The sequence below is a fragment of the Myotis yumanensis genome, unplaced genomic scaffold (assembly GCF_028538775.1).
Source record: "Myotis yumanensis isolate MYYU_CA2020_CCGP unplaced genomic scaffold, mMyoYum1.0.hap1 SCAF_2, whole genome shotgun sequence".
NCBI classification, from domain to species: Eukaryota; Metazoa; Chordata; class Mammalia; order Chiroptera; family Vespertilionidae; genus Myotis; species Myotis yumanensis.
The window spans coordinates 138,610,417-138,633,830 of NW_027223753.1; the positions used below are offsets into that span (position 1 = coordinate 138,610,417).

At 39.4% G+C, this 23,414-nt stretch overlaps 2 protein-coding genes across 4 annotated transcripts in view; one reads left to right on the forward strand and one right to left on the reverse strand.

Annotated features, from left to right (window-relative positions):
- The window catches only part of CMSS1 (cms1 ribosomal small subunit homolog), a 393,986-nt gene that overhangs the window by 327,905 nt on the left and 42,667 nt on the right, over positions 1 to 23,414 (reverse strand). The window lies entirely within an intron of this gene.
- FILIP1L (filamin A interacting protein 1 like) overlaps positions 1 to 23,414 on the forward strand; it is a 315,401-nt gene that overhangs the window by 254,022 nt on the left and 37,965 nt on the right. The window contains exon 1 of one of the 3 annotated variants that reach the window (XM_070406092.1): positions 6,918 to 7,002. The exons of the other annotated variants lie outside the window; for them this stretch is intronic. The gene's annotated coding sequence lies outside the window, so the exon portion shown is untranslated. Of the gene's footprint in view, positions 1 to 6,917; positions 7,003 to 23,414 lie in introns of those variants that run through there. 3 annotated transcript variants of the gene reach the window in all.

Genomic DNA, 23,414 nt, shown 5'->3' on the forward strand with positions numbered 1-23,414 from the left:
AAAAAAAAAAGTTCTCATTTGAGAGATAATTCAATATTATAAGAATTCAATATTACAAGGCTTTTAAAATAACTTCCAGTTGTGTAGTTTATGATGCAGGTTGGATACGTAATGACATAAATTTTAATAGGACTTCTCCTATAGAGAATGACCAATTGGCAAGCATGCAAGGCAATGGTACTAAATAATAACAGAGTTAATATTAGAAGCTCAGACCTCTCTATTAAATTTTTGTCCGGAATTGTCAACAAATGGCCAATGTTAATGACTTGAATTAATTACCAGCAATATACAAATTTCCAATTGAAAAGAAATGCAATGATTGCACTGTTAATAAATAAAGTGAATAACTAGTTCATTAATGCTCCAAATTAGTTCTATAATTTACCTAATATTAATTAGGATTTTTAGACTTACTCTTTTTGACAGTTCTAACCCCGTTGTTTAATTAAGCCATTTTTGAATTTTCACATTTCCCAACAGAGACACGCAAACCCAGAAAATGTAGTGGCTGAGTCACCAATTTACTGTTGACATTGGGGCTAATCCTTTAGCCTCTCTGAGCTCCAATGATCTCATCTAGGAGGGAACAAGAGGAGGCAACAAATAGAGATGTTTTCTAAGGCCTTTTTACACTCGAAAAAAAAATGTGATTTTATGAAACAATCATCCTTCATAATAAAACTCAAAGCACATTTCTTAGTCTTAATATGTTCATTATTTTTCCCAGAGAAGTCATCTTTAGCCATCACACAGGGAACTGAAGCATTTAGTCTATGAGACAGTTTAATCAATCGTTGGTGGTGTTTAGAAGAAGTTGCTCAACTGAAGGAAAGGATTTTCAGTCATACTCCACCTTCACACCAAGCAGTAATTACTGTAAAGTAACGGGCAAAGCAGAAGTGGGGATAGGAAGGGAGATTTTAAAATGTCTCATAAAAATTATCTTAGAAGGAACCATTTCACTCCTATTTTTCTTTTCTTTTCTTTGTTAATTGCCACCTGAGGATATTTTTTCCATTGATTTTTAGAGAGAGTTGAAGGGAGGGAGAGAGTTGAAGGGAGGGGGAGAGAGAGGGGGGAGGGAGAGTGAGAGAGAAACATCGATGCGAGAGAAACATATTGATTAGTTGCCTCCCACATGCCCCGGGGATCAAGCCTGCAACCAAGGCATGTGCCCTTGACTGGAATTGAACCCTTAACCTTTCTTTCTGCAGGCTGATGCTCTAACCATTGAGCAAAACTGACTAAGGCTCACTCCTACTTTTCCTTACTTCTTCCGTGCTTTATTTTCTCAGGCCTTCTAGACCCATGTCAATTAGTTCACATGATTAAAAGTTAATTCTCATGCATTGCTATATTTGAGTTTCCAATGATAAAAGGAAACATATACTAAACATAACTTACCCATTTTTTTATCCTTAGTTAGCCAAGTATTCCAGTTACATCCTAAACAGTCCACTGACTTCCAACTAATAAAACCTGTTAAATTGTACTTTAAACCCAAAGTTCTTTTTTCACAAATATTTACCCTGAAATCAAGCTCCATAACTACACAGAAAATTTGTCAGAGCGGTTTCTTTAAAAATGTATTACCTAAAACATATAAGGTGTACAAACTATTTGACAAGGCCCCTTTAAAAAATGGACTGGACAAAGCATTGAGAACAATCTGTACTGGCAAGGGACAAAAATGATCTAATAGGTCTTTTCCGTCTCTAATTTCTGTGATTTGAGGATTTTTTTAATCCTGCAGTAATACTTTCAAGTTCAACAATTTCTCAAAACTATTATTAGTTACCAAGGAAACACAAAATGTTTGCAGGAATAAATAAGCAAATGGACTGGACCTAAACAGCAGGCTTTTCCTGCTTTCCATTTAATAATTCTATGGTGGCGTCATATCAATTCTTCATTCTCTCCAAGTCATTTTGCTCACCTACTGGCAGCTCACTACAGTCACATAGCCAACTCATAGCATCCCACGTAAACCAAGACCAGAGGTCTCTAAACAGAAGATTGTCTCTTAAACACAGACATCCCTACTTTATTTAGTGAAGAACAAAAACCATGGCAATACCAGAGGGATAGTAAGCAGTGATTGACTTTGTAACTACCATTTCTAGGGAAAATATGCAAATATGTGCTTTTAAATAACTCAATGTCTATAGAAACTCTATGAACATGGTTAAAATATATTTAATAAAGGTAAAAGACACATAATACACATATATGCCCACAGGATGAAAACAATTATACTTCACAAATGTTTAGAAAAAAACTAAAAAGAAATGGCAGTACATCAAATTGTTAATAGTTGGCAGTATTCAAATAGGAGGACTAGGTGCAAAATGTCTTCTAGTTTTCTACATTTTGCAAATTATCATGGCACTGAACTATTTTTAAATTAATTTTAAAGCCACAAAATAATAATCATTTTAAAATTCACAAAGGGCTTTCCAGTCCCTAGTATCATCACTGACACTGTTGCTAAAATCACCCCAAGTGAGCTCTTAAGGGTATTGGTCCCTGTTCTAAAATCAAATTAGGTGGAGTATGAATAGGAAGAGTTGAAGAGTCTCTAGAAACTTCAAGGACTATGGAGGCTTGGAAGGGGAGATTTGGGCTGAGATAAGTGAGAGGGTCTGTATGTAAATCCAAGTTCCCTACAGGCCATTAACTGCTGGTGAAAGGCTCTCAGTGCACAGAGGAAGTGCTGTGCTGCCTGGGGAAATATTTTGTGTGGGCATTTATATGTACAGAGCTAAGCAGATGCCACCTGAGGAACAGAAAGAAGTGTGAAAGGAAGAGGTTAGTTAGAAAACTGCCCCTGACATGAAGAGAAGGTGCTTTCACCCCTCAGACTTTCCTTCTGGCTCCCCATTTGAAAGTTGCCCACCTGTGTGCTCAGTCTCAGCCTTCCTCATAAACTGTGTGGCAACAGAGGAGAGGTCAGATTTGCCTTTGCCTTAAGTTCAGAGGCAAAGCTGTTTTGCAAGAAGGCTGCCAATGAGGTGTCAGAATGTTCCCTGAGATGAATACCTTAGTGCCAAAAGCGCACACTCTAACCAATCAACTGCAGCCTAACAAAGCAGGACTACAGAATTCTGCCTCTTCCCATGCTGTCCTGGATCTGTCCCACTCTGTTCAGCTTCTCATACAGGACCGTGCCCATTATAAGAATTGTTGTTTCTTCTTTGCATGTTATAGTGTTTTAACATATACTATAGAGATAAAGGAGCAAATGTGTCGCATTCAAAGTTAGCATTACTATCCCACATCCTGCAGCAGAGCTTTCAGGGAGCACACACATCACCCCTCAACTTATGAATGAACCCGTAATGAAAATTGTGGGCAGCTGAAAGAAAGGTTCAGTTAATTGTGAACACTGCTTCTCTGGCACTTATTTGGATGACTGGAAGACTTCCCCAGCACAAGAAGAAACAAAGGCAGGAAGACAGGACATGAAAGAAAATAAGAACAGTTACTTCACAAAGAGGAACTGGCTTTGACATGCTTAGTAACATGTTAATGGTATATTAAAAGTTAAGTAACAAGGACATTGTGGACATTACTAATACTAGTTGCTGTGGTCATTGTAATAACATAGCATTAGCTTGAACCATGGGAAACTGCTGATATTCAACTGTTTTTGACTATCTAACAAAAGTGACTTCACACAGTTCAATAGAATCAATACATCTTAGTTCCCAACCTTGTGGCCTATAAACCCGTCTTAAACATTAGAAGGCAATTACGTTGGTAGGAAAATTCCTTTGCATTTTTTCCAAATAACAACTTAAACCTATTGCTGCTTTGAATCATAAATCCAGATTACTAATTGAAGGACTTTAATTTGTAGATGTGCTTATTTGTGAGAAATTCCTGATTATAAAATAAGAAGACTCATATAACAATTGCACAGTAAAATTTTCCTTAAAAGGAAGTAAAATTTTCTCAGCCAAGACTGAGGCACAGTGTTCATAACTCTATTCTTTTCATAATAAATATATGTCAGGAGCCAAGAGAACAAAAATCACATCTCAAAGAGAATGTTGGTGAAAAGACAAATAAATAAAAGTCTGCCGGTCAACTCATGTGGCCAAAGGAGCACAATACCAATGACTGGCTAGAGTTTGTGATATAAGACGCAGGGTGTTCTTGTGTCAAAGATCCTCCTACCTCAAGACCCTTGACTTTCATCTGTTGGAAAATTGTCGTAACATTCTAATTTTACTAGTATTAGAACAAGACATGCTGCTAATACCCTCAAGAAAACTGTCTTAGTAAATATACAGATCCAATGTGAACAATACTCCCTAAGGGCAGCTCTGGTGTGTGGCCTACAAAGAGGGTGAGTCTTGGTTTTCTTAGTTCAACATTCAGTCTAGAACAGCCAGCTGTGGGCAAACTATGGCCCGCGGGCCGGATATGGCCCGTTTGACATGAATAAAACTAAAAAAAAAAAAAAAAAAAAAAGACCGTACCCTTTTATGTAATGATGCTTACTTTGAATTTATATTAGTTCACACAAACACTCCATCCATGCTTTTGTTCTGGCCCTCCCATCCAGTTTAAGAACCCATTGTGACCCTCAAGTCAAAAAGTTTGCCCACCCCTCTAGAAAATAGAGATGTGTTGTGTAGATTAAATGGTGGAGTGCACGTAGAACACTAATACAGTGATTGGCATGAATCTGAATTAAGAGCTCAACAAATGAGTTCATATTGGCTCCGGAAGAGAGTGGTCATGTACTGCAACCTCAGTTGGAACACTGAGTCATAACTGGGTCAGAGACCAGTACTTCAGGGAGTAACAGCACCAGGCAAGGCACACAAGGAGTAAGAGTCCTAATCCTCTTTTCTCTCACCTCAAAAGCCCTAGACAACTCTTGTATTCACTTAACTTCTCCTTTCTTCAGTTATCCCAGCTGAGGAAAAGGAGGAACTAATACTGACAAATTTTACAGGGGAAGTAGGATAAATAAATACAAAGCATGAGTACAGAAATGTGAGAAATAAATAAAAGACAGTGTCAAATGTTAAGAAACTTCTGTACCCAGCAAAAGAAAAAAGGAGGCAAAACAAGTTACAAATACTAGTTTAAAGTACAGGTACTTTATGTTACCAGTTTGAAGCTGAGATTCAGGTGTTTATGCTTCATGCAACTTTCCTAACAGTAATTTCACCTTATGTGTAATAAATCAAATCTGGCATAAAAGTCCCAAAAAGGATGTTTAGTAAGCACAAAGCAAGCATACGAGACTAAAAAGATTCAAATGCACTTTAAAGTATAAGGCACAGTAATAAAACTAACAGACCAACATATAAAAGGTTAATATAAAATTGCAAATCAAATATTAAATTCAGTTGCAGATCAGCACGGTCCTTCACTTCTCTTACAGTAGTATATGTACAATAGTGTCAACAATAAAAAAAATGAAATTAAAAAACACACCAGTATATATGAAAAGCAGGGGTTAGTTTAATTTAGGCTTCTCAGTAGACAAGTAGAGTGATCTAGAATTGTCTAAGTGAGCTGACAATTTAGCAATGATGATGCATTTATTTTTACACACTGCATCTTTTTCCCACACCATTTTCACTAACTGTACATTCTCTGTAATCAGCCTATTTCACTCCACACCAAGAAAAAGAAACAAGCACACTATTTTAATTATTCTTGTTTGACAAAACATATGGAAACAATAGTTCTATAGACATATGTACATCATAATAGGAAGCAATCCTATCTTAATATAATTTAAAAAGAGTTAAAGAGACTCAAGTTATTAAAACTACTCAATTAATTTGAAGCTTGCAAATAAGGCAGCCACATATCTAATTTATTTAGCAGATTCATATAGCTGGCTAGTACTTTAGAGATTACTTCTCTTATTGTTGTGCAAAATTATTAGGAGGCTAAATCTCTTAATTCAGTAATATTTGGTCAGTTTCCTCTTTCTGATCACGTCTTTTTTATTTTGTTTTCTGGTAGAAGAGAACAAATGGATTAAAACTGGTTCTAAAGTTCTATTTTTATACTTTTTTGTTTTGGAAATACAGCAGTAAACATTTAATTTCTTTAATAAATACTTTCCCTGCCAAATAGAAAGATTAGTTTTATCAACTTTCATTAAAACACAGGCAAGCAGAAATGAGGAACTAAGAGTTTCTTTCAGGAAAAACACTGAAAAAATAAGATTTCATCTGGCCTTCCCATCATCACTTGAAGAATTGTTTGGTAGTTACATCATCAGGAAATAAAATACTATCCTCTGAGGACCCCTACTCTTTACAAAGAGGAAAGAGAAGGTTTGAAGTCTAACTCACCCCCAGAGATGTCTCAAAGCAAAAAAAGACTTCTGGCTTTCCTCTCCTGCCTCCCCCCAAGCAACCAAAAAACAAATGTACAAAAATGTATTTACAAAAGTTTAAATAGAATTACAGATGTGTTTGTAAAGTATGTGATTGTCTAACCACTAAACTGTACACTTGAAGCTAATACAAAATATTACTGAATATAAACTGTAATTAAAATAAAACAATAGTATTTTTTAAAGTACAGGATGTGTATTTAAGAATCCTAAGTAATAACAGAAGCTTTAGAGCCCCAGAGCAGAGGGAGGAAAGTACAAGCAGATCGACCATGACCCCCCATGACTTGGTTTGCCCGGGAGGAGGGCGCCAGCGTCCCAGGCCCGCCGCCCATTCCTCTCTGCGGGGAGCCCGGGACCCAAGGTCCGTTCCTAAGGTCTGAGCGTCGGAGGAGCCGGGCACGTTGCTGCGCCGCCACCACCCCGGGTCTGGCTGTCACCGGCGCCCCCGCCGCCCGCGCCGCACACGCGGAGCGCCTTATAAGGCAGCGCAGTGACGTAACGCCCATAGGCCGGGCGCGCTCGGCGCCCAGCTCGCATTGTTCGGGCGACTCCCGGAGCGCGCACAGCCCGCTCGCAGCGCGGCGCAACTGCGGCCCCCGCCCGGCCCGGCGCAGGCAGCTCAGGTAAGCCCGGGAGAGCCGCTCTGCTCCAGCACGGGGCACTGCTGTCAGAGAGCCAGGTAGTCGGTAGGTAGCTTTTAAAGTTACCAGCATCATGAACTGCAGACAGGTTTCAAAAAGCGCATCCAATGAACTCTAGCTTCAAAACTTTTTCCAACTCCTACAGAATTTGAAAGTAAAAGTTTTCTTCGATGGAGGAAACAGATTTGGGATTTAATTTTAAATGTTGAGAGGTGGGGAACGACTATATATTACATAAGCTTTCCAAGTGAGCTACACATTGAATCCTGCCTGTATTAAGAAATCTTTGGGGATAGGGTGGAGGGAAGTATATTGTAATACAACAATGCTATCTCCTGATCTTCTCTCTCCTTGGACTAAAACTCCCTTAAGAGCAGAGTGCGAAACATGGCCACATGGTAGTGGGTTTGTTAGTGAACCCCCACCCCATGCCTTTTGTAAATCTACTATAAAAGACTACAAAACTCCTGTTAGTACATCCTGTAATTAAGAGAAAGTGAGTCTTTAAGTTAAAAAAAAAATTTTACAACGCCATTATGTCTTAAAAGCATATGTCAATTTGCACAAGGAAGTAACAACCATCACCGTTTTAAGTTATAACTTTTACTTCAATTCCAATCAGTAGGTAAATGACAAACTGCACTGAAAATTAAAGATAAGCTGGCTATTATAGAGTAATATTTTGGACAGTAATTTATGTACAAAACTAATTTAAAAGACAAAAGCCTATATAAGAATTTTGTTAATCAGTGGCATTTCGAACCATAATTAGTTACATCCAAACCCTGAACAGGCTATTGCGGTAAATGAACCTTTACAGTATGATAATTGAACACTTGTAAGGTGCTAAAAATCTACATATTTTACTTTACTTTTTAGAATAAAAAAGCAGCAGAGGAATTAAATTAAAACATGCTATGTCAAGTTTAAAACATTAGAAGATGAAAAACTGATTTATCACTCAAACTGTATTTGGTCTGAACATATATTGTAAAACAAAACTTAAGAAATTGTGACAGAATTATTTCTCCTTTTAAATAGTCTCTGTTTTATTTATCATTTGAAACATAACATTTTTATTTGCTTAAAATTCCAGATATCTGTGTTCTAGTAATTCCTGTGTGAGTTTTCCAAAGTATATGACATTGATGCCTACTATTTTTGCTTCATAGGATTTTGTTTTCTTTGCTAATTTTGTTTGGTTTTAGTATTCTAAAAGAAATATTATATGTTATTTGTTGTGAAGATAGGCTATATAAACTGCAGGTTAGTACCAAGAAGTAGGATTTCCCTAGAACTATTATTTCAAATCTAGGGAAGCGTACAATAATGAGGAGAGAAAGGGGCCAACACCCAGGTCACTGTGGAGAAGTACGGAATATGCCATAGAAAAAGTTGCTTATTTGATATAGGCTGTAATTGGAAACTGAAAAATTCCTGCCTTGGGAAAAAGGTATCCCACTCTTGTGCATCAAATAGAGGAGAAGGGAAACAGAAACCATCAATTACTGTTTCAGCTATACCCAAAGTACCGTCTGTACCATAAACTATAGCTCAACTGCTGAAAATCATAACCTCTATCAAAGCTCTAAAAGCTGTTTCCCAGAGTCTGCATTTTATTTTTTTTAAATAGGCAAGCATCAATTTTGAAAAAAATTTTTAAATGACACACTTCAATACTGTTTCCCTTTTATTAAAAGCATGTTCAAGGAACAATCACTCATTAAGACCCCTTTTAAAAGTTAAACAAGATTTACTGTGGAAATATAATGTCATAGTGGCTCTCCAAGTAAGCATTTCTTAGCCTTTGGGACAATCTATATGATAGAAAAGTTTTAGATAGAATGAATGTGAATTTTTACATTTTCAAATAAAGCATATGTTAATTTTATGCTTAATTAAATTCATTTGCCCTTTTATAGTGATTATGATTAACTGGTAAGCCACTGGTATTTTTGTGATATTTTCCTAGTGCTGTGATGGAATCTATAGTAACAGCCAATATACAAACAAATCAAGCTTTGAGCTTCCTAATTTTCAAGTCCACTTGCAATTATCATTAGCTTGCTTTCTCACAGCTGTAAGTTTTGTTTTAGGTTTCTCTGCTACCCCTTCACCTTCAAAAAAAAAAAAAGTGCCTTTGGTAATAAATGGATTTTGAGGTAAAATAAAATGTGGGAAGAATAAAATTCCATTAATTCTTCTTAGGTCATGTTCTGTCTATATCTAGTGCTTCAGGGCAAAGTGAATGCTTTTACAAGGTGAAGAGACAAAAAAAACACAGCCTCCTATTTAAGGGAAAAAGGAAGGGGGCAGGAAGAGAACTGTTTACAAAAGACTGAATATTGTGGAGTAGTAATCAGAGGATGTAAAGAAATATTGGTTTCATCCTGCTGCAGAAACTGAAATCTGTTGTTCACATAGCCAGTCATTATATTTAAAAAAATCTAACACATTTTACCTTTAATTTATATTTGACTATGAATATAGTTTTAATTTAAACTGATTGTTTACTTTTGTAAATTATGTTTAAATAAGGATTTAGAGATGAAGAGACACTCCATGTAGAGCCACCAGTATCACAAACTTTCAAAGAAATATTTCTATGACTGCTTCTGCCATCACTACAGTATTTCTGGGCCACCAAACCAATCCTTAAGCTTGATGTATGCTACAAAGACTTTTAGAACCTCCTCTGGGTGGTGGTCAGTTTTTACTTCAAATGTTAGATGCACTAATTAATTCCTAGTGGATTGTCACCAACACTGTTGTAAGTACTCCTACATCCCTCTTTTTCTTAAAAACAGAGTTGAGATTCTCTCTCCCTGGACTTTTGCACTAGCATTATTTCCGACTGGGAAAGAAAGCTGGGCAAGCAAAAGTGGGAAGGCCCTCCAAGGAAAGTCCCCTGGTTCTTTTTCAGATATGGGGGAAGAACTCCCCTTTCATGATTGTTCTCTCAGATGCTTTTAGCAGATAAGACAGGACAGCAGCAATTTTAAATTGAGTCCAAGAACAGATAATAACACATTAGTAGTGTTCTTTCTCCAATCTAACTATCCTCACATTCCTGTGCCCTACTGGTTCGAAAATAAGATTAAATCTTAAAGATACAATTATTTTTTTTTTTTATAACAATCTTGGGGAATAATGCATTTGTGTTTTGGGGGAAGTAGGGAGGTATGTAGAGGAATAGGTAAGTTAAGTGTATTATTGGGGCAGGTAAGGGTGTAGACAACATACACCCAACTCCTTGTTTCTGTTTATGATAACTACTGATTCTAGCCTAAACAACAGTTATTATCAGTAAAAGAGAACATATATTAATTACATAAGAATAGCAAACAGGCAACTCCACAGATGTGAGTTTGAGAAATACCTTGATAGGTTCTTTTGTATGGACAAGGGGATGCCCCAGGCTATAGAGAGTGTATTCACACACGTGTACATACACAACTGGCAGGAAATGTTATAGCTATAAGAGGCCTTGGAGGCCAATCTGATCCAAATGGCTCACCTTGCCGAAGAAGCTTAAATCCACAGTATGACTTGCTTCAGAGACACACAGCTACTCAGAGGCAGAGGCAAGGCCCCTTGAATTTTGGGGCTACATCCTTTGGTTTCTCCTTAAATTAGTGTTAGGAAGAGAAGAAGACAGTAGCCCCAGAAGTCTCAACACTGTGTTAATTTGGATATAAAATCCATTTAAAAAAAGGAAGTCGAAGGTTCAGAGTTCTTGTTAATAAATAAATATAGGCAGCAAGAAGGAAGGAGGTGAAATTAATACAGTTCAACCAGGATACAACAATGGAAAGGAGGTGATAAAGAGAGGACAGAGAAAACAAATAATAAATGCACTTAAAAGTTCTCTGGGTGGCAAAGTTCACTCTGCTTTGAAGGTGAGAGGTGGCCTGGAAAGAGTGTGTGCTCTATAGTCAGACATTTATGTCTGAACCACTAACTTAACAAGTGACCTCTTCTCCACATCTTCCAACTAAGCATTTTGCACTCCCCAGACCTCCCCAATTAGCAGGTTTCTTTCAAACTTCAAGTGACTCAGTACCTTAAGAACAACCTCCCCAAAACAGCAGGGGAAGTTATCAGTGAAGGCTGTAAACTTCTGGTGATACTTACCCTGCTTTGCTTTCCTGCACATAGGTGCACTGCTACATGACATCATTTGTTTATTGTCTGTCTCCTGGAATATAAACTCCTTGAGGGTAAATTTCGCAACCAGTTTATCCCTAACACATAGAAAAGTACCCTAGGTATATCAGTAGATGTGTCAAAAAGAGTATTGGATAAATGTACAAATAAATTAAAATCTAGAAGCTTCGTGGTAAGAAAAGTATTTCAAAAAACAGTGCGCTAAGAAGAGCCTCTTCTAGATTGTGTTTGGGAGCCCAAAACAAATCTCTGCCACTATCTGAAGTAACCATATAGAACTGACTTACAAACACAAAAACCAGAAAACAAATTAGGCTCAGATGAAGTCACGACAGTGAAATCTGCTTTGTTCTGTACAGTATCTGTTGTGTAGGCAGACTAGGTCAGATGTTTCTCTGCTCACTGCCCACTTCCACCTACCTTACCTTAACTTCCTCCCAAAATAATGTGAATAAAGGTGGTGAAAGAGTACCAGGTGAATCACTCTGGGACATGGAATGGGCTCTAAAAAACACAAAGGAGCAGAAAATAGTGGTTTTGTCTTTAATGAAGGGAAGACTCCTCTATTTTTCCCTAATCTCTGTGCCTCAGATGAAGGCCTGGAAGATGCAGACACTGGGTCCAAACAGTAACTAGAAATCTGCAGACTGCCTTTTCCCAATCATACACTTTGATTCCCAAGTTACGGGGAGTAGTCCAGTGCATCTGCCAGGTTTTATAGAAGCAAAAAAAAAGGAGTGATTTTCCTATAATTTTTCAGTTAGTTAACTCCAATGTCAACCTATAAAGCCAGCCTAGAGCTTTTAACTCCTCAGAAGCAGCAAACCTTTACTGAGCATCTACCAGGCATTGTGCTAAGCACAAGGCAGGACAATAGACCCAGCAACTAAGTTCTCTACTCACCACACCATGTCACTAACCCAGCTACACCTACTAGCACTGACTAGCACTGTGTTGATGACAGGGACTAATAAGATCACCAGTGGCACTTGCACAAAGGCTTCGGTCATGGTCCAGGGTCCCTGCTCTTTCTTAATGGGCTGATAAAGCAATGTAGATAAGACAAGTCAGTTGTACATAAAAATTAAGTAAGGATAAAAAGAGTGTGGGACTGTTTAAGACAATTCAACAGACTACTCCAAGCTTGCTTGCTTAGTGACACTAAATGGACATGGACAAATAGTGTTATTTCAATGGTAAGACTAAAGAGCAGGAATAAGGGCTCATAAATCAAAATTCTATTCTTCCTGGCTCTGCCATCCATCCACTGGTTAAGCTTCCTGTAGCCTTGGCTTCCAGAAACCTAAAAAAGGCAACAATGTCATCCACCATAAGTATCTCTCAATACTGGGAAAGACAGACTAGTGGGCAGTAACTGAGGGAGTTCTGATCAAGAAGAGCAAAAGGCTATACAAAAATACAAGCTACTGATCTATCATTACAACTCAGCTAAAGAAAGTGGGAGGAATGGGAGGGAAAAAGTCCATACTTAAACACAGAGGAAATATTAACATAACTGTAGCTCTTAAGCCTGGAAGAACTCCAAACCATTTTACCAAAAGCAGCCTCCAGGATGAGGTCAGCCTTCCAGGATTGGCCGCTTTGACAGGAGCAAAGCTGCCAGATTTATCTTATCTCATGGCCCACCAGTCTTGGAACAAAAGTTTAAAGGTGAACTAAGTTTCTCTCTTTAAAATCCGCCCCCCCTCTTTTTTTTCTAAGTGAATCAAAACAAAAACAAACCTCTGAGCAGAAATTCTAAGAGGAATGTAAAACATTCATCACATTTGGGCTGACAAGACTTAAGTGACTGCTGCTATTACATTTGAAGAAAAGAAAGAGCTGCTTGGCCTAGGAACTTGGGGAGAGCATGAGAAAGTTCCTAGTTCCTAGCTCTTCGCTTAAGACAAAGGGCTATGCAGTGAGATGCTATGTAAGTCCCTTAGCCTTAACTTGTTAGTCTATTAACTGGAATGGCAGAGGAGATAAATCACTGTGGAGTTTTATGAAAAAGTTATCATTTGCTGATAAAGGGATGATTATTCTTTAAAAATAATATCAATCTACTTATCAAAATGGTTAAAAACTCCTATTATTAAAATAAATACATTATACTTGAGGTTACATATTATTCTTTAGGTTTTCATACAACTGGAAATATCTGAGATATTTCAGATAAAGGTGATAACAACCTTGTCAAGTGATTTGGGGTTCCACTCATTTCCCCTAAAATTATGCTTCACAAGATTCTTCTTATAGTCCCATAAAATTCATTGACTTGAGCAAAGATGCAAAGAATCACAGGCAGAGTTAAGATTCTCTGGCTGGATTTCCCCATCTAAACTTTATTTAAATTTGCTCAAGTGATTTCCTCATTTCACTGAATGGTTTCCTCTCCTAAGAAGTGAAAGGAACAAAAGGAATAATTACTCTACTTCTCCTGCTCTAATAAGAAGTAAATTCTGAAAATTTTACAGTCATTTAGCCTAAGAGGGGGTTATGCTCCCCTAAGAAATGGTTCTTCTCAGCCCTCAATCATTTATTTGGTCATCAAGTATGTACTGAGCTCAAGCCCAAAGCGGGGACAGAGAAGTATCAAATCCTTCAAGGAGCGTACTGTTAGTTCAAGAGCAAAACAAATACACAAAAGCAAACTAGAAAATGGTATAAAACAATAGAGTATTTGTGTCAAAAAAACTGTAAGGTCTGTGGTGACTCAGAAAGGGGGAATCAGTGAGGGTTAGACAAGTTAGGGAACATTCATGGAAAAGATGGGAATTGAAATGTAAATGGAGGCTATTGAATAGAGCATTCCAAAAAGGATGGCAGATTTCTTCCTTGGAAATGTACTATGAAAAGGGAATATGAGGTAAAAAGAGAAAGAAGGCTTGCATCAGGATCTGAACACCCAAACTCTGATAATTAAATACATCATCTGTCTGTCAGAACCACCTCGACCTTCATAGAAAGGAAGGCACCTTAAATGTTTTCGATCCTTAAAGTGAAGATTAAATGTGATACAGCAGTTGGCACAGTGGCAGAACCATAGCAGTCCCTCAGTAAATGGTACCTGTGACACTCTAGTTATGCCAAGTCCCCACGAGGATGGTGCTCGTCCTCATATGCGGCTACAGGCTTCTGCCAGACGGAGGCACAAGGCGTTGCCTCAGGCCCAAAGAGGAGGTGCCTTACCGGATGCTGTCTGAAGAGCTCTGTTCTCTTATACCCAGCCATAAAGTGAAGTCAGAGGCCCTAACCGGTTTGGCTCAGTGGATAGAGCGTCGGCCTGCGGACTCAAGGGTCCCAGGTTCGATTCCGGTCAAGGGCATGTACCTTGGTTGCGGGCACATCCCCAGTAGGGGGTGTGCAGGAGGCAACTGGTCGATGTTTCTCTCTATCCCTCTCCCTTCCTCTCTGTAAAAAATCAATAAAATATATATTTTTTTAAAAAGTGAAGTCAGAGATTGAGCTTGTTGGAGAAAATTCATGTCTCTAGTGCCTAACCTCTCTGAAAAAGCCACTGTGAAAAGCGAAGTTATCCTTTATCCTGACGTCCTTGCTAGAAGGGAATTCCTCCTATGAGAAACCCACAGGAGTGTTCCTAAATATGTCTTAGTCACCTGAGATAAAGAAATAAGTTACCAAACCCTGGCATGCTTACCTAAGTGGTTAGAGCATTGGGTTGCAGGTTCAATTCTCAGTCAAGGGCACATACCTTGGTTGCAGATTTGATTCCAGGCCCCAGTACGGGGAGCTTGTGGGAGGCAACCAATCCAAGTGTCTCTCTCACATAGATGTTTCCCTCTCTCTCTCTCTCTCCCTCCTCCCTCCCCTACTGAGTAAGGGACCAAAGAGAGCAAAGAATTAAAAAGCTAGCCTGGATGCCCTAACCGGTTTGGCTCAGTGGACAGAGCGTCAGCCTGCGGACTGAAGGGTCCCAGGTTCGATTCCGATCAAGGGCAGGTACCTTGGTTGCGGGCACATCCCCAGTGGGGGATGTGCAGGAGGCAGCTGATTGATGTTTCTCTCTCATCGATGTTTCTAACTCTCTGCCCCTCTCTGTAAAAAATCAATAAAATCAATCAATCAATCAATCAATCAATAAAAGCTAGCCTGGAATCTCTGTTTTACCTTGAAAGTCCTACCATGCCTTCGAGGCACACATAAAAACAAATGGGTAAGACAAATCTTATAGCTTATATCAGATCCTAGACACAGATAATAAAGATTCCCTTTTCAGAAACTAATAGGCTAAATACTTCTTCCAGGTGTTAATTTTTCAGTTTAATTGTACTTTCAATTTAGCATAGCTTTTATAGCACACTTATAACCTTGACATATAAAGAACCAAAAATAAATCTGAATCACATGAAATTCCAATTAGGGTTTCCATACAGTTAAGAGATTTGACAAGTCATAAAAATCTCTTCTGGTGGAGCCCGGCCGGGTGGCTCAGTTGTTTGGAGCATCATCCCATACTACCAACAAGGTTGCAGGTTTGATTTCCAGTCAGGGTACATACCTAGGTTGCAGGTTCAATCCCCAGTGGGGGTGCTGTGTCAATCAACGTATCTTAGGGTGAGGGTTTAAAAAAAAAATCTCTTCTGATGGAAGGAAGCATACATTTTTGACATGAATTTGTATACAATGCTAACAGAAAGAAGGGAGGAAAGGACTTTAAAGCTTTGTTCTGTGGAAGTGAGATTTGAGGCTCATCAAAAACCTGTGTAAACCTTGGAGAAGAAATTGTACTGCTTTCCCATGTTGCATCTGAATTGACAGGCAGATGAGGCAATGTCACAGAGTTAAGTCAGCAGCAGATTTTGGTCTAATATTCCCTGTCCATTGGATGCATGGCTCTTCTGAAAGTAGCTTTTCTGTTGTTTTGAGACTTGGGGTTTTGCTTTTTTTCTAAAATGCTGTGAGTGAGTGAACTTTAAAAGTGAAGTATAGTGAAGTCACTACTTTTTCAAAAATACTTTTTTTCAACTACATAGCGCAAACCTGAAATAGTTTGTCCTCCATTAGAATTCAAATCACAGGATAAGATATGGTCAGGGCAAAAATGGATGGGCATTCATATTACACATAATGAAGCACACTATAGCCTTTTCTCTAATTCTGCTATGAACAGAATTTCTCACAGAGATAAACATAACTAAATGGGTGAAACTCTTACTCAAGCACAAAACCAGCATCAGAGCCAGGGCCAAGGGAAGTGGAATGTAAAGTCGTTGCTCTCACCCCTAGCAGGTCTACTGCTAACCACTGTAACATTTTTATGGAATTGCCCCTCACTAAACATGCTTAATATTGTCTAGAACACATTCATCTTAAAAGAACCCAAATTAGAGGAGAGAAAATAGGATCAAACTCTGTGTACATGAATTCTGTCTTCTCCGTGCTTGGAAGTGACAGAAAAGGAAAATGTAATACAAATGCTCTGCACTGTCAATTAAGGGAACATTAAGGCTCAGATAACTGAAATAAAGTTTACAATTTACAGAGGACATGCAAAACACAGACCACAAGAAAAATGGTAATTTATATTCCAACAGATTCCAGAAGAAAAGCTGTCTGTAACTAAACTTTATCTATGGCCCAAACTCTAGCTCTCTATAACATCATGGAAGAAACAGAAACCAGTCATCCTCAGGAACTAGGAAAAGTGGGTAAGAGCATATGGAGGACACTCACTGTGATTCGTGATCTAACTGCTCAGCAGGAAGCCAAACCCGGCATCAGCCTCCATCCTCCAGCTGCCCCCACCTCCACTTACTATTCAGTGCTATGAAATGCTCCTAGTTCTGTTGTCCCTTATTTACTGATTTACTATAGCTAAAATAAACAGGGGGGAAAAGAAAGTTCTCTAGGGATCAAATGTTTCATATGTTACACTCTTTGGGCTCCTATCTACCCTGTTTCTCATGGCAAACTCAGTAGTCACAATAAAACCTAAGCCTTTGTTGTTGTGGTTTGTAAATTTCTGAAGTCGGAATTTCCCACTAACAAGTTAGGAAACCTTTGGTTTCCCAAGCATACCACATTAGCCGCTGCCTCTGTGCAGGCAGCAGCCACACTACAAGAAGGTGAAAGAAAACCAGTGAACTCATCCACTTTGGCACATGACTGCTTCCTCCTTTGGCCTTTTATGTTAAATCTGACAAACTGAACACCAGAAAATTAACATATGAAAGCCAAATGAAGGAGGAAAGTCTTTTTCTTAAAGACTTACAGGAACTAGGGGCTTAAAAAAATTTTGGGGGGGTTCAATAAGATTTGGAAAGGGATATACTCTTTGTAGCTTTTTAAAAGGGAATGAATAAAAGAAAGAAAAGCAACCTACCAAGGAATAAGTATTAAGAGAAAGGAATTATACTAATCCTCCAAAATACCCATTTGCAATATCTGATTGAAAACATTGTGATCTGGGAAGAGAAAAAAAGACTAATGGAAATTAAAACCAGAAAATTCTGCAAGTACATCAGAATGTTCTAAAGAATCCATTTCTGTTTTCCTCAATCCACTAAGATAGAAAATACAAAATGGATTTTAAATAATAAGAGAAAAACATGTAAATAGTCTTACTAAAACAAATAGACATACACTTTTAAGGGTATAGAACACTATGCCCTTGAAGTCTGTCTGAAAAAAGGCTGCCTGTTAAAAATATTTTCCGAGAACTTTAAGTTCCTTGAAATGTTCTAGGGAAATGGTATTTATGACAAACCTACCTCCCCTAGGGAATATGAGATGTTATTACTGGCAAAGTCACAAATTTTTAAACCATCCAAAAATAATTATGAATTTATGCCAAATGACTAAACTGGCTTTATTATTACAATGATTAAGAGAGTATTTGCTAATGTCTCATGATCGAGGCTCAAAGTAGCCATGAACCTACAGAAAATACTGTGACAAAACAGCGGGTTGCAAGTGGTGGTGATTTTCTGTGCTTTTGACAGGCAGAATATTACAACACAAATTCACTGGGGAGGATGATTTGCATGTGAGATATATGAGATAGGAGGTGTGGGTGTATGTCACGGTGAAAAACAGGGTTCGGAATAAATACTATATTGGCATTGTGGTTCTGCCAATTACTAGGCAGGACCTTTGCAAATTAACTTCTCTGAGCCTCAGTTGCTTATTTGTAAAATGAAGACAATAATACTTGCCTGCTATAACTGTTTCCAGGACTAGCATGCTATACATGGCATATAATAACTGCTCAATAAATGGTAATTCTGTTACAGACGATAAAGAAAAGAAACTATATACTATGTGTCTGTTGCTTACAGTTACTCCTAAAATGGGTCCTAGTTAAGAACTAGAATAGGTGTAGTTCAAATTTTAACCAATATTTCTTGAATACCAACTAAGTATCAGGCACTGTTCTTAAGTTAGAACTGTAGCATTGAATAAAACAGACCAATAATTGAAATTGACCAGTTATTGAATAAAACACACACACACACACAACCTACTTGAATGAAGACACAGCCAATGATGAAATAAGTAAAATATAGTATGCCAGATGGTACTAGATGACATGAGGGAGAGTCCAGAAGCTGGCTGGGGAAGCAGCCAGTCCTAAAGCCACAGGCCATGTTGTGTTCGAAGAACAACATGGAAGCTAGTGTGACTGGAACAGAGTGAGCAAAGTAGGAGGGGCCAGAAAACTGATGAGGACAGAGTGCAGAAATGAACAAATGAACACTAAAAACATGGAATAGGAGAAAGAGGAAACTCTTTGGAGGTCAATACTCTTGTCTGGGCTTTCTGGCATGTAGCCTGGTTAAGTGGAAAGAACACATGCTTTGCAGTCAGTGCGTTTTTATTCTGGTTTGGTTATTTTTGCTGTTTGGTAATTATTTTACCACTCTAAATTTTAGTGTTTTGATACTAGCCTCATCTGTAAAACGGGAATAATAATTATGTAAGAATCAAGTAAAATCAAGTAGCACAGAGTAGACCCTCAGTACACTTGTTTCTTTCTCACTCCAAGCTAAACCCCTCACTACACAGCAGCTGGGAACTGGAGTCTGTGTTCCAGTTCTAGGGCTATCGTAACAACAGCCTTGCATGTTATTTAATCTTCTTGGGCCTCAGTTTCTCAACTGAGAAATGCAGATGCTACACACAGACCTTATAAAGACAGATATACAACTAACAGTCAAAGTGCTGTTTTAAAATTATAATAAAAATAATGTTACTGTTAGTTTATCTTCGTATCTAAAGTTTAAAACAGCAAAAGTATATGACTCCCATTCTTCTACCTTATTTGATAAAATATCCTATAAATTAAAAATTGTTTAGCATGGCCCTAGCCTAGCAGATTTGGCTCAGTGGATAGAATGTCAGCCTGCAGACTGAAGGGTCCTGAGTTTGATTCCAGTCAAGAGCATATCTACACTGGGGGCGGGGGGCGGGGGGGTAAGGGCATGTGCCGGGGGGTAGGGGAGGCCGAGGGAAGGTCAATGGGGAAAAAAAGGAGACATATGTACTATTTGTAATACTTTCAACAAGAAAATAAAATAAAATAAAAAAAAGAGCATATCCACGGGTTGCAGGCTCCATCTCCAGTAGGGGGCATGCAGGAGGCAGCCAATCAAGGATTCTCTCTCATCATTGATGTTTCTATCTCTCTTTTCCTCCCCCTTCCTCTCTGAAATCAATAAAAATATATCTTAAAAAATTGTTTAGCATTACGTTGTAAAGGTTTATTTAACAGTCATGTATTTCCATTCCCCTTTCTTGCCCTCACTTAAGAATACCTATCTAGCCGAAACCGGTTTGGCTCAGTGGATAGAGCGTCGGCCTGCGGACTGAAAGGTCCCAGGTTTGATTCCGGTCAAGGGCATGTACCTTGGTTGCTGGTCCTAAAAACTAGTACACTTGAGCATCAGATAATGAAGAAGAGTCATGAGTGTCAGAGACAACTAACACAAAAAGATCAGCCAGAATTTTTCCAAAAAATTAATCATGCCTTAAAATTTTAGGTGGTTTTTCACCATAGGTGATTTTTTTTGTTCCGGATTTTTTACAATGTTGGGAGACATTTTTAGTTGTCACAACAGAGCCTGGGGGTACTGGGTTACCTCTGGCATCAGTAGGTAGAGACCAGGGATGCTGCTAAACATATACTACAATGCATAGGACAACCCCCATAACAGTTATTCAGCCCAAAATGTCCATTGTGCCAAGGCTAAGAAACTCTGGCCTAAAATGATAACCAGTGTGGCTAACTATGTGCATGGCTGAAAAGATGTATAAATGGCCTGAAGGTGGATCACACTAAACAGATTATATAATTACTAGAGGCCCGGTGCACAAAAATTTGTGCACTGGGGGGGGGGGGGAGGGGGGTCCCTCAGCCCGGCCTATGCCCTCTTGCAGTCTGGGACACCTCGGAGGATGTCCACCTGCTGGATTAGGCCCGCTCCCAGGGGGATTGGGCCCACGCTGGCAGTCAGACATCCCTCTGGCAGCCCAGCAGCCCTTGGGAGTTGTCCACTTGCCAGCGGGGAGCGGGCCTAAGCTGCAGTCGGACATCCTTAGCGCTGCTGAGGAGGCGGGAGGGGCTCCCACCATCACCGCTGTACTGGCAGCTGTCAGCCTGGCTTGTGGCTGAGCAGAGCTCCCCCTGTGGGAGCGCACTGACCACCAGGGGGTAGCTCCTGCATTGAGCGTCTGCCCTCTGGTGGTCAGTGTGTGTCATAGTGACCAGTCATTCCCAGTCGTTCTGCTGTTAGGGTCAGTTTGCATATTACCCTTTTATTATATAGGACAGAAGCCTGGTGCATGGGTGGAGGCCGGCTGGTTTGCCCTGAAGGGTGTCCCAGATCAGGGTGGGGGTCCTGCTGGGGTGCCTGGCCAGCCTGGGTAAGGGGCTGATGGGTATTTGCAGGCTGGTCACACCCCCTTTAGGGTGGGGGGTCCCCACTGGGGTGCCCCCGGCGACGGAAGCTCCCAGCCTCTCCTTTTTTTTTAATTTTTTTTATTCTGGGATTTATTTACCTTTTATAATTGAAACTTTGTAGCCTTGAAAGGAGCTCAGAGCCGGCCAGGGCGGGCGAGAGGGAAGCCTCCTGCTCGCTCCAGCTCCGTGGCCACGGCCAGCTGAAAGCAGGTATCTGGGGTTTATTTACCTTCTATAATTGAAACTTTGTTGCTTTGAGTGGAGCTCAGGGCCCGACACGGCAAGCGGGAAGCTTGGCTTCCTCCATCATTGGGGCAACCAAGCCTCCTGCTTGCTCCAGCTCCATGGCTGCTGGCCGCCATCTTGGTTGGGTTAATTTGCATATAGTCACTCTGATTGGCTGGTGGGCGTGGCTTAAGGTGTAGCAAAGGTACGGTCAATTTGCATGTTTGACTTTTATTAGTGTAGATCTCTTTCTGATGTAAATTCTGACACTCTTTCCGAGGTGACTCCTACTTTAGGCCAACCTATTGTGGCTGAGGTATTCTTCTATGTTATCTCACCATGAGTACAATTTTCTACTTCTAATGGTAACTAGTATGTATTATAACAGACAGTATGTTAGGAGCTTTTGTATGGATTATTTTACTTAATCCTCAGAACAACACTTATGAGGGAGGATCTAGTATTATCTCCATTCTATAGATGAGGAAAATTCGGTCAAATGGCTTCCTCAGTCACACTAGGTAGAAATGGAAAGCCAAGATTCAACTCTGAAAATTAAACTTCAGAATCTGAATTTCTCCTCCAGCACTACCCTGCCGCCCACAGTATTCCATTGCCTCTTTCCTACTGGTGCTTCAGGGTTGGTTAAGTCATCCTGGCTGCCTCTTGCTACTCAACCACCTGCACTGTTTACTGTCATCTATTGCTGTGACCCTCTTCCTAAAAGAAGCCTATTTTTGAGCCAAATAGATAAGACATAGAAGAACACTTCACAAGGAGTACAAAATCAACCACAGAAAGGGACAGGAAGGAACGGAGAGAATGATCAACAATAAAAGCATTAGGAATCTGGGATAAGCCCAACATCACTATCACATCACCAATGGAAACTTAAAAGTCAGCTCTACATGCCATGTACCAGGCAAGGTACTCTCAGGAATTCAGGAGCACATGTGCACACACATATACACACACACACCTGTGACAATCCAAAGCATCACATGCTGGATAGCTTTTTGAATGCTTTTCCTTAGAGCAGCAGTTCTCAACCTGTGGGTCGCGACCCCTTTGGGGGTCGAACGACCCTTTCACAGGAGTCGCCTAAGACCATCGGAAAACACATATATAATTACATATTGTTTTTGTGATTAATCACTATGCTTTAATTATGTTCAATTTGTAACAATGAAATTGGGGGTCACCACAACATGAGGAACTGTGTTAAAGGGTTGCAGCATTGGGAAGATTGAGAACCACTGCCTTAGAGAAACAAGGCATCATGGCTACGTTAGGTCCGGGCAGGCCTTGAAGGATGAGGGAGACATCCTCCTGAAACTTTCAGTCTGCCAAGGACCTGTAATACCAATTTAATGAATGATAAGCTTCTGTGTGTGTGTTTGTGTGTGTGTGTGTGTGTGTGTGTGTTGATGGTGGTGGTGGTGGTGGTGGTGATAGAAATAGGAGTAATCAAAATGGAAAGTCTGTAAAAAATATAAAGAGGTTGATCTGAGAACTCTTTTTTCTAATAATTAAGAATCCCATGGCCAAAGGAAAAGAACGCAAAAAGAAAAATGAGTAGGCTCTTCAGCATATTAGTGTATTCATAGTACTCAGTCCTTAAAAAGTTCCCTTTTGTTAGCTATACTATAGTCAAAACAAGGCAAAAAATAAAGAAAAAGAAAAAGAAATCCACCTGAGTAAACTACAAAAGAAAAATCATCTGAGTAGATATTTTTTAACGTGAAAAATTAAAATGTGGGATGGGAGGCACAGCTCAGTGGTATTAAGTAAACATCCACCATCCAATCATTCTTTCTAAAAAGTTGACAATACAGCACTGGAGAAGCGACAACATTTGATTCAGGCGCGAAGTAATTATCCCAGTATGGATTTATTATACTTGTTGCCCTTGTTGTCACTTCCGTGTTAGTTCACATTTCCTCTCCCAGGCCTACAATGAGCACCTTTTTAAGTCTCCTCCCAGCCCTTTGATTGGGGTGTGGAGAGTCTTTCCTAGCCCAAATTCCTTGCTCTCAAACGGAAAACAGTCTCCTCAGAGCCTTATCCCCCAAGCTCTGTG